This window comes from Zea mays, chromosome 9 (assembly GCF_902167145.1).
Source record: "Zea mays cultivar B73 chromosome 9, Zm-B73-REFERENCE-NAM-5.0, whole genome shotgun sequence".
Taxonomy (NCBI): domain Eukaryota; kingdom Viridiplantae; phylum Streptophyta; class Magnoliopsida; order Poales; family Poaceae; genus Zea; species Zea mays.
In genome coordinates this window covers 53321446-53333261 of record NC_050104.1, presented here as the reverse complement: position 1 = coordinate 53333261, position 11816 = coordinate 53321446, and positions in this window count along the sequence as shown.

Sequence of the window (11816 nt, the reverse complement as noted above, 5' to 3'; positions counted from 1 at the left end):
ATCGATGTCGAAGTGTTGTTCACACAATAATTTGTATGTTAACTTAGACCTCACATGAACACTAATACTTTTCATTCGCGACCATAACCATACGTATTTAGACTACAACAAACAAATCATCGTGACTACAAACTTAACCAAAGCCATCTAACAAGTCGGCTGGCCAGAGTAACAATCTAGGCCGCTATACATCCTACACGTCGGCTTGCATATTATTATCGCAATCCGAGACAACACATATATAACAATCACTTAACGAATTTGACTCCTACTCAACATTAGTTGGCTAATCACAGCATAAGACTTAGCAACCCATTTAGACATTGCAACTCAAAACATGGGTGGGACCAGGTTAATTAACGTTTCTTAACCTTTTCTTCAACTTAAACAAGACAACACACAAGTCACTTAGAACACCATATTTTAGGAGGTCTAACATAGAGGCATTAACGTCTGGCATAAAACTTCATAAGACTTACTTGCTACTGAAGGACCTAAAGCACTTAGGTGCATATGTTAGCAGATTGTTCTTCAATTTTAACCAGGACTGACTCATGAACGCTACTCACCTCCAATAGTTATTGGGCTGCGATAACGCTCATATTAGACCTCTAACCGATCAACAAGACATTTATTTATCTAAAGGGGCATGGAATGTGATGATTGACAAAGCGAAGCATCACATTGCCATACAACAAAAATCATGACAACACCGATAGATACTATCCACTAATCGTTTGAAAAATTAAACTTACTTCTCGCTTGCCACTACATCACTCCTTAATCACACAACCATCACGAGCATCCTTCACACGATTATATAATGACGACCTAATCGTCGTGTTACACAATACATACCTCTTTCCTTGCCGCGAGTATAACCATCTTACGGGATATACCCGCGCACCTCAAATAAATATCTGACGCCACCACTACTATAATACACCACGGCACACACACACATACGTGTACTAATTCAATCCTCACATCACATATATTTCTAAACTTACTCATCACATAAAACAAGCACGACACACGTGTTTACCAAAACGTGAAAGCGACCTTGCCACGGCATATAATCCAAACATTTTATACCCACATCTAATCCAACACCACATGCCCACTGCACTCTTATGACCAATTTTTAGCGCAAATATTTATAACAACTATCGACTAGACGAGTGAACCACCAAACTGATTATTTGCACATCTCATCTTCAAACAATAACATGTCGCATAACTTATATTTTCAATCTACTCTAACCTACACCAACGATGAATACATAAAATATAATTATCTCAGACTAACTCATTAGCCGACTAAGGAAGTCACCGAGCATGCTTTAGGCTTTATTTAAATTTGCCGCGCGAACACAATATATTTTACGACGAAGCATTTTAACAATCAATTAATACATCTGCGACCAATTCCTATGACGTACAAAATAACTATCGCAGCCACACATATTCAACATCAATATACACCATATTTGTATGCATGCCATCAATCGAAACACATCAATAGTAAATCATAAATCTATCAACCTGTCAAACTCGGATTCAGGTTGCACATGAGTCCACGGTTTAGGGGCTTCACCGAAACAGGCATCGCGCGCGGCTGCGCGGCAACGTCTAGCGAGGGCTTACGGCGTCGCGGATGGGGCTGCGCAAAACAGCAAACACCCGGCGGGCATCTCGGCGTGCTGTTCGCTGCGCAGCACAAAGCAGCGAGCCGCGCGGAGACGTCGGAGCTGCTGCGCAAAACATCGAACATGTAGCGCGCGACTTCTTGTTGCAGACCATGGCCACGGGGAGGCTGCTACGCGCTGTCCTTGGGAGGCAGTCGCAGTAAGGAAAAGCTCGCGGCCATGGAGAAATGGAGCTGCGCATTTTGTCGAGCACCTACGGCGCGTCGATTTGGTGGGGCTGCGGGGAAAAGGAGATAGGGGCGCTGCTTCTTGCTGCTCAAGGTACAAGGGGCGAGCCCATCTGGGAGCAGGGAGATGAACGTCGCCAGCTGTTTGGGGAAGGAGAGGGGATCGGACATTGTGCAGGGCGCCGGCCATCGGTGGAAGCAAGGGGCGTGGGCTGCTTGCTGGCCGAAGTTGCTGCTCGCCTGCAGGGGGACAGGGAGCTCGGCCATGGCTCCCATGGCTGCCGCGGCCACCAAGACCAGCCATCCAAACTGGAGGAGCCGAGCGCCTAGGGCAGGGGTCCGGCCATGGGCAACTGCGAGCTCGCTGCCATGGGGGAAGCTTCAGCGCGCCGAGGAAGGAGCAGGGGGCGCCATGGAGCAGGGGAAAATGGAGAGGGCGCTGGCTTGCTGCTCGCCATGGAGGGGAGCACGACTCCCTGCTGCTGCTGGAATTCCTGGGCACCGTGGACAGGGAGCAGGGCGGCCAGGGAGAAGAACCCGAGCTCGCCGGGAGCTGGCGACCAAGGGGAGAGCAGGGGCACCGGCGTGCTCCAAGGAGCTTCTGCTCCTGCGCGCATGAAGCAGAGAAGGAGCTATGCGTGAGAGAAAGAGGGAGAAGAGAGAGTGGCGGCTAGGGGGGTAGATGCAAATTTTTCAAATTGCAAGGGGAGGCACTTCTATTTATAGAGGGGTCCTAGGGTTAGGGTTCCAAATGGCATGGGTTGGGCTGGCCCAAAACACGAATCGGGCTGCGCTAAATTATTTTTCCGAATAAAAATGCTCTCGTGGAAGTCGTCTGTGTAAAAACAGAGCGAGCTGGAGTTCGGACGAACGAAAGATTGAGCGATTAATTCGGCCAAGAGTCTAATTTGATTTCGCTCGAGAATAATTACCTACGCGTGATTCGAAAATAAATCGTCCTGAGATTTGATTGGCTTTGGATTTTTAGTCAGAGAAGGCGAATCGTGACATTTTAAAATTGCTAGCAATACAGGGTTTTGAATTTAGTTCGGACTTGAGATATTTGGCCGAGTCGGATAAAATTGATTAGAGGACGACATACTGAGTATTCCATTTGCGAGTACGGATCCGAATAAAATAGTCGGACATAGATCAAGGTTCGAAAAATTAGACTCGGGCTCAGATCAATTAACAGTTGTCGAGAGTTTGATTAAATGAGCTTCAGATGAGATTTATAATTCGAGAATGATTTTTGAGTTTGCATCCGTGCTGAGGATAAAAGTTTTAACAGGCTCCAAAATTGGCCTTCTGTGAGACTGAGTAACTCCGAATTCGGTGAAACGTGAATGAATAATCTGGATAATCAGGGGCATACGCGAGCGAGAAATATAAATTTTTACTGAGCATCCGAGATTAGGATAAATCTCGCGACGTAACATGAAACTGACACCTGGGGTGTCACAAATCCTCAACAATCTCATTAGGTAGCTGGGCCACAATGGTTGCATGAACGTGTTCCTTTCGACTCAAGGCATCTGCAACCAAATTCGCCTTGCCCGGGTGATAGTGATTCTCTAAATCATAATCCTTTATGAGCTCCAACCATCGGCGTTGCCTAAGGTTGAGATCCTTCTGAGTGAATATGTACTTCAAACTCTTATGATCCGTGTACACTTGACACTTGGTTCCCATGATATAATGCCTTCATATCTTTAGTGAATGCACTACGGCTGCCAGTTCTAAGTCATGAGTGGGATAGTTCAACTCATGTTTCCGCAACAGACGAGACGCGTAGGGAATTACGTGTCCTTCTTGCATAAGCACACATCCCAAGCCTTGGCCACATGCATCACAATAAATGTCAAATCCCTTCTGTAGATCTGGTATAACCAACACTGGGGGTGACATCAATCTCTTCTTTAATTGATCAAAGCTATCTTAGCACTTCTCCTCCCACTTAAACTCTCTTCCCTTCTACAGAAGCGAGGTCATAGGCTTAGCAATCTTAGAGAACCCTTCAATAAATCTCTGATAATAGCCTGCAAGTCCCAAGGAACTCCGAATCTCTGTAACTGTAGTGGGTATGCTCCACGCCATTATCTCCTTGACCTTAGCAGGATCCACTGATATCCCACCATTGGAAATGATATGTCCAAGAAATGGCACCTCGTCAATCTAGAACTCACATTTGCTATACTTGGCGTAGAGTTGATTATCTCGTAGCTTCTGTAGCACCAATCTCAGATGTTCCTCATGATCACTATCACTCTTGGAATAAATCAGAATATCATCGATGAATACCACAACGAATCTATCAAGATACTCCATGAACACCTTATTCATCATATTCATAAAATAAGTTGATGCATTAGTTAGTCCAAATGACATAACCGTGAACTCATATAATCCATATCGGGTTGAGAAAGTCGTCTTGGGAATATCGGAAGGCCTAATCCTCATTTGATGGTAACCCGGTCGGAGATCAATCTTCGAGAATACCCTAGCACCTCTCATCTGATCAAATAAATCCTCAATGCGGGGTAATGGATACTTGTTGTGACACCCCAGTGTCACCTAGGGTTTCTCTTAAAAATGCCAAATCAAGAACCATCACTTTATGTGAACCAAAGTAAGCATGAGCATCAAATTAACTTAAGTAATAAAGAATTCACCAAGCATATACTTAAAAGTATCATGATCAAGGCAAATGGGTCTTTCCAAAAGGTAATAATGTTGCAACCCTAATAAACCCTAAGTAAGCCAAGTTAGGCATAAAAGGGAATTGGGAGAAATCATGAGGGAAAATGTAAAAAAATAGATATGATCAAATTACAAAACTTTAGTTCACCAAATAACTAACAAAACATAGTAAGAGAGTTTGGCCTTTTGGTCTTTTTAAAATTCCCAATTCAGCCCCTGAACCATGAACCCTTGGAGAAATTCAGATTTCTGAATTTCTGAAATTCAGGCCTCTTTCCAAAGATCAATTGCGTTCTCTGTTTTTCGAAACTCAAAACTAGAAGATCCAAATATCAAAGTTGTGCCAAATTCCCTTGAACACGTCCTGGAAAAGTTTGAACTCAAACCAAGTTCATTTGATACGGTTTTGGCGCAGTTTGACCTCGAGACCAGACGTTCTGACACTGGCACCTTGGTGACGCTACAACTCCCTGTCCCTAGCCTAAAACCGCGCGACGTCCATACACAAAAGACAAAGCAAGGTCAGGTGAACAAATCCTTCACAGCGATCTTGCCCAAATTCGCGAAGATTTGCACCCAACCAGCGCTTGAACATGGGCAGAGGCAACGGACACACGTGTTCGACCGTGGCTGACACCTCCGGTTCACGCCGGTTCGCGCACCGCGCCTCCCAGTCCACGCCCGCGCGCGCTCTCCGGTCCACGGCCGCCCGTGCACCGCACCGTGCCTATAAAGCCTCCCCAGGCGCGCCCCACTTCACCCCGCGCTCACCTTCACCGGCCAGCCCCCTCTCCTTAGCTCCGGCGAGCTCAATTCCGCCCGCCATTGCCGCCAGAGCTTCGGCCACCATGGCCAGCCCACTCTAGCCACCCCCAAGTCGAGCCAGTGCTTCGGCTAGCTCCGCCAGTGGCCCGTGAAGCTTTCCAAGCCCACGGACCAGGCCGGACTTCACCGGAGGCCCGAGATCGACCTCACCGGACTTCGGTCTTTTGCCGCCGCGCGTGGACAGAGCTAACCGGTGAGTCTCCGTCCAATTCCTTGCACCCATATCTTCTCTGGCATCCCGTGAACCTATCTAACCCGTCCAATCGAACTATCTCGCCGTGAGCAGGCCGGACTCCTCGCCGTCGACGAGCATCCTCGCCTGCGCACGTGGACCGACCGACTCCGGCCATCCCCGACGGCGACCCGCACACCGTTGTGATCCCTGAGACCTCCCCTACGTCCTCGACCACTTCACCGGAGCAATCTCGCCGCCGGTAAGCCCCTCCGCCCTTTCTTCCGTCGCGGTTACTGTTTAAGTTAGGAGAAGGACCTCGGGTTAGGATTTGAAGAACCCGAGGGGTTTTCTGTAACGTCAGTGACCCATGTGAAAAGTAGCCTAAGGACTGATCCGCGAAGAAAACTTAAAATACCCGCCAGGGACCCCCGTGCAAAGTGGTTTTCCATTAAATCAATTCTGTTAATCTTTTTAAAATAACCAGAGAACTTAGAAAACCCATAACTTGATGAATTCTTAATAAAAAGTTGTCAAACTAATTTTGCTAAATCCTAAATATTATGAACTATCATTTAAAAATGATAAACCCTATGCTTTCTGTTCTAAATTTTAGAGTTTAAAATTAAAAACAAAAACTTACCAAACCTAGTTTAATTAAGGAAAATTAGTTTTTCTTATGTGCTGAACTTAAGAAAATTTGTGGGTATTCAAACCTCATCTAAACACTGTTTAAAAATAGTAGGAACCCCAGCATTGGAAAATATGATGTAGATATTTATTTAAAGCTATTTTGCCCAAAACTTAGAAAAAACCAGAAAGGCATTAGAAATTGATGAACAGTGATTAGAATTATTTTTCCTAGTTTGCTTAAGTAACAGAGAACCTAGGAAAAATAAAGAGACCATTAGTTCAAGATCAGTTTTAAATTAGAATGCTTTATTTAGCCTTATTTGAACTGAAAATCAATTATTGGAATTACAAAACTATACCCAAAATGAATATTAAAAATCTAGTGGACTTACAACCACCAGAGCCCCACTACAAAAATAAAGAACACCTCAGCCCAACCTTTTAAGTAAGGTAAATAAATATAAAATGCTAATGAGGCATTTTCCAAATAAATCATGAACAACCCCTAATAATATGATAATGGGCAACCAAAAATTAGCTAAGTCCATAATGAGATAAACCACCAGAGAAAAATGCAAACCCATGAAAAAGAAGCAAACTCATACCTATTGCTAGTGTTTTATGAGAAAGGCCACTTAATTCAAATAATGCATACCACCCATTTACTTAAGCAAAAAGATGCCAAACTTCAGAATAATTGCTCTTGCGCAAAACAATGACTAAGAAAAATAAGAACTCTGTTGTTTGATATTTTTCAAATATAGTGGTAGTAGAAAGCACCTATTTGGCTAGAAACTTGAGAAAACCATAGAAAAATAATTAAAAGGTATTAATGACTAGATATTTGTATCAAGTCATGTTATAACACCTAAAAGCCAGAAAAAATAAGTTTTAGAGAACTACCCACTGTTAAATAATAGTTGTAGTTCAAAGCACCCCTTCTGCCCTAAAATTTGATAATTTTGCCCAGAGAAAACTATTCACTTTCTGATCCCCAAATTTTGAGACAGAGAAAAATACACCAGTACCAAGCCACTGTATTTTTTGCAGAATTTTTAGAATTTTATAAAAGCAACTTGTAGTTCAAACCCACTCCAAAACATTTAAGAGAGTAAAAGAAAAGGGAAGAAGAAATAAACCCCACCCCAATAAGTCTAACTTGAGTACTTATCAACTCTCACTAAGACTTAAAAGGAATTCAGTGGAACCCCAAAAATAAACCTACCACTTACCTTAGCTAAGTTTAACCCAATTTACCAAGTATACCACCCAACGGTCTTACATAAGTAAAGTTAACCTTGTTTAACTCAAGTAGATCATACACCTCCAAAGTTGTAATTTCTAAAAGCACATATCATATCATGCATATATCTTATGCATTGCATTCATTAGATTGTAATCTTGCCGACGGAGAGTACGTGCTCATCCCCGAGCAAGGACCTGTCCAAGAGGAGGACCAGGAGCAGGCTTCAGAGGCTGCTATTGAGGATCTCCCCGCAGCCCCAGCAATTGAAGGCAAGCCCCGGTTTTATGCATAACCGTATTATTATATGCTACTTTACTACACTTAATGCTTGTAGTATTGTAATGTGCACTTAAGTGTAGGAGTTGCTTGAAACCTCTAGTTGCATGAACTTAGGATTCCTTTTTGAGATGAATACTAGTATGCTAGGTCGAGTAGCTGCTTGCTAATCAGGATCTCGGTAGAAGTCGAGTGATTTTTCTAGCACTCGCGCGAGGTCAGGAATTGATTGTATTCATCTTGATAACGGGATATATGTTAGTCTATGGACTTGGATCCAGGGAGGATGCCTTGTCCATGAGACGGGAAAAAGGAATTAAGGATTAATGTGTGGATACCTGAGTCAAGCTTTTGAACGTACTAAGCACATGCCAGGAAAAATGGTAACCGGTAAACCTAGTACCTGAGTGAAGCCGGGCGCGGACTTTATCCCTCATGCGACCTGAGACTGGGTCTCCCATGCTAGCTATGGTGGGTACAAGTGCGGTCACTGCACGGCGGCAGCTGGGGTCAGTGGAGCATTGTATGCCAAGGCGGTGAGGCCTGGACGCGAACGGGGAATCGATGGGGACGGTTGTCATGTGTGGGGTCGGAGTACCCAGACATGCCGTGTGTTTAGGTTTACCTTGCAAGGTTAAAACTCGATTCGAATCGTCTGCTTCTCGCAGCTAATGAGACTGCTTGACCCCTTGTACTGCATCGAGTAAGAAGTGAAATGAGGTTACATGAGATAACTTGTTGATTGAACTAAATGCTTGTTACCATGTATGCTTAGAAGGAGCAAATCTAGCTAAGTTAATGATGATAGAATTTGAAAAGCTAAAAATTGATTTTAGAAACAGCTAGTGCTTTTGGCAAACCAAACCCCTCAGCCAAACAGCTGCATAGTCTAGAGGTAGAGGAGTAGACTCCTCACACCGGTTAAGTCTAGCTGAGTATTAGTATACTCAGCCTTGCTTGTGGCATAATTTTGCAGGTACCATTCAGGAAATGGTTGATGGTGTGACTTGGCCTACCACCCTGCCACCGGGTTGGACGGTCGAGTGGGATGTTGCTCCGGCAGGAGAGGAGCATGAGGAGTAGTGGGCTAGGCCTTGCCCATTTCCTCATTACCGACGACATCGATTATCCGCTGCACTTTATTTTGTGAACTCTTATTTGCTACTCAAAAACTCTGATTTATGTAATAACTCAGTACTTAATTTGAGGTTTCCTGTTTTATTGTATTTCTTCTGTGACTCGCCTTCGAGTGAGATTGTGGAATTTGATCCTGGTTAAGTGGCTCTATCAGACTAGATCTGAGGGACTGACGGGTTATTCCGATTTAAGTGTGTTACGGCCCCTGAGGCGTGACTTAGCCACTTAAGCTGGAATAATTCGGGTGGTTCTGCCACAGCTGGTATCGGAGCAAATTCCACCACAGAGAAGGACAATAAACCATGAATACCAATTTTCAAAATCTAAAACTTGCCTAGAAACTGCTACAGATCGTCAGGACTAGACCGCTAGACCTAGGACGAAAGGACTTAGGCATAGAGGGAGAAATAGGTGGCTAATTAATTAGGCCCCGTGGGCCAGTACTTATATTTTTAAGGATGCCCTAAAGAGCACCCTATTTTCTTTTGAGAGGCAACGTTACTTCCAGCATGCATGCATTATAAAACACAAAGAGGAATTAAAATTTTGAGCTAACCCACTTCCTTTAAAACCATCCGGGCTCTTTTTTTCTTTTTCCTTCCACCATAATCTTTACCCTTGATTCCCTTCCGCAGATGAATTCACCCACCCCCGCCAGTGGAGGAGACTCTCGTTTCAGTTCTGACTTCCTTTCTCGCGATGGCTTTCCTTCCATCTTGTGGGAAGTGCTTAACTCCGCCGGTTACCCTACGCCCCCTTTGTACACGGTGCAGTTGTATGAGGAGCATCGGGTACCTCGTTGTCGGGTCTGGCTGACTTTGGAGGCTCATCCCCTTCAGCCGGGTTGGCGTTCTCTTGATTCTGAGACGATTGGACTCAGGACGGACGACACCGTTGAAGCAGCAGCCATTAAGACTCTGACGACTTTCTGTGGCTACCATCCCCTGGAGATGGTGATGCACCCCTTGGGACTCTTCCCTGCTGAGAAGAAGGATGATCCCATGTGGTGTAACCGCGTGAGCCATGTGAAGGATGTGTGGGCGATGTATCCTGACTTGGTTGGGAGGGTCACTGTTTAGTGCATGAGTGCGCTGTACCGCCTTCAGGCCCTTCAGAGCGATGCTATGGCACTCCTTGCTAACACTGCTCAAACTGCCAAGCTCACTCTCGACAGTCGAGAAGATTTTGTGGTCGATCTATCCACCGAGTTGGTAGAGAAGGATCTGCAGGTGGAGAGGCTGAGCCAGCGCATCACCACCTTGGAGCAGCAGGTGGAGATCCGAGACAACACTATTGATGTCTTGGAGAATCAGCTTCACGATGTGCAGAGGGAACTCGAAGAAGCGAATGACCACTTGGACATGCACCACCTGGAGATGGAGGCCAATGAAGCAGGAAGCGAGGGAGAAGAGGCTCCCGAGGAGCTAGGACCAGCCCCTGGTGCCAATGGGACTACCTCCGCGATACCTCCTTCACTCGTATCCAGTGTCGCTTCCACCGCTCAGGGTTAAGCAGTCACTTCGACACTTTTAGGCGGATAGAAACCTATGCGAGCTTAGTTAATGTCAGATTTTGGACTAGGCTTATGGGTACTTTCCCCTGATTGATGTAACCCTGTTAACTTTTGAAATCTGTGGGATATTTGTCACCATGTTATCTTCATTTCGAACCTAATATTATGATTATGGCATTTTTCCTTCCATATGAGATGATATCTTGTCGTTCGAACTGTGAGTTGGGATAACAATGGCGACAATCTCTATTTTCAGATGGCAGCTAGGCAGCGTCGCGGGCATAACGAGCAGGTTCCCCCGCCACCTCCTCCAGCTCCCACAGTGCAGGAGCTGATGGCCCAGCAGAATGAGATTCTGCGACAGCTCTTGCAGCGCCAGCCCCACCCTCAGCAGCATGGTGGAGGCCAGCATTAGCGACCTCCGCCTATGGCAACTTACCAGGAGTTTCTGAGCACGCAGCCACCCTTGTTCACCAAGGCAGAGGATCCGTTGGACGCCGACGTATGGCTTCGCGTCGTTGAGTCCAAGTTTCCCTCCTCACGGGAGACTGCCCTGATGAGGCCAAGGCTCGCTTCGCCGCACAGCAGCTTCGCGGCCCTGCTCGGACTTGGTGGGACCACTTCCGTGCTATGCTCCCCGCTGATCGTGAAGTATCTTGGGAGGAATTCAAGACTGCCTTCAGAGGACACCACATCCCAGCTGGCATTCTTGATCGGAAGTTGAATGAATTTCTGGCCCTTAATCAAGGAACCCGCACGGTACTGCAGTATGCACAAGCCTTCAATGACTTATGCCAGTATGCAGGGTATCATGCTGATTCTGATGAAAAGAAGAGAGATCGCTTCCGCAGGGGTCTCAATACCAAGCTGCAGGAACGACTCAACACTGTCCGGGCTGATAGCTTCAGTTGGTCAACATGGCCAACTTCCAGGAGGATTTCATTGTTGCTCACCGGGCAGAGAAGAAGAGAAAGGCACCAATGGCAGCACCATCCGCTCAGGCTCAGAGGTTCCAGATTGTTTCTCACAATCAGAGCAGGGGTTTTCAGCAGCAGGCAGGCAGATGGGTGATCAGGCCACCTCAGCAGCAGCAGCCGGCACCCAACCGCTTTCCAGCTCCCGCCCAAGGAACAATTAGCCTCCGCAGCAGCAGCAGTTCCGCCAGGGCAATGGGAACAAGTGTTTCACTTGTGGCAATGTGGGCCACTATGCCAAGAATAGTCCTAGGAACCAGCAGAGGCAGATGCCAGAACCAAATCAAGACAAGGGAAGAAAGCAGAAGGTGCAAGTCAGGCAAGGGAAGCTCAACTTCACTACTCTGGAGGAAGTACCAGAAGGAGCTCCTATCATGACCGGTATCTTTTCAGTTTATAATCAACCTGCTTTAATTCTGTTTGATTCTAGTGCATCTCATAGTTTCATTAGCCAAAAGTTCAGT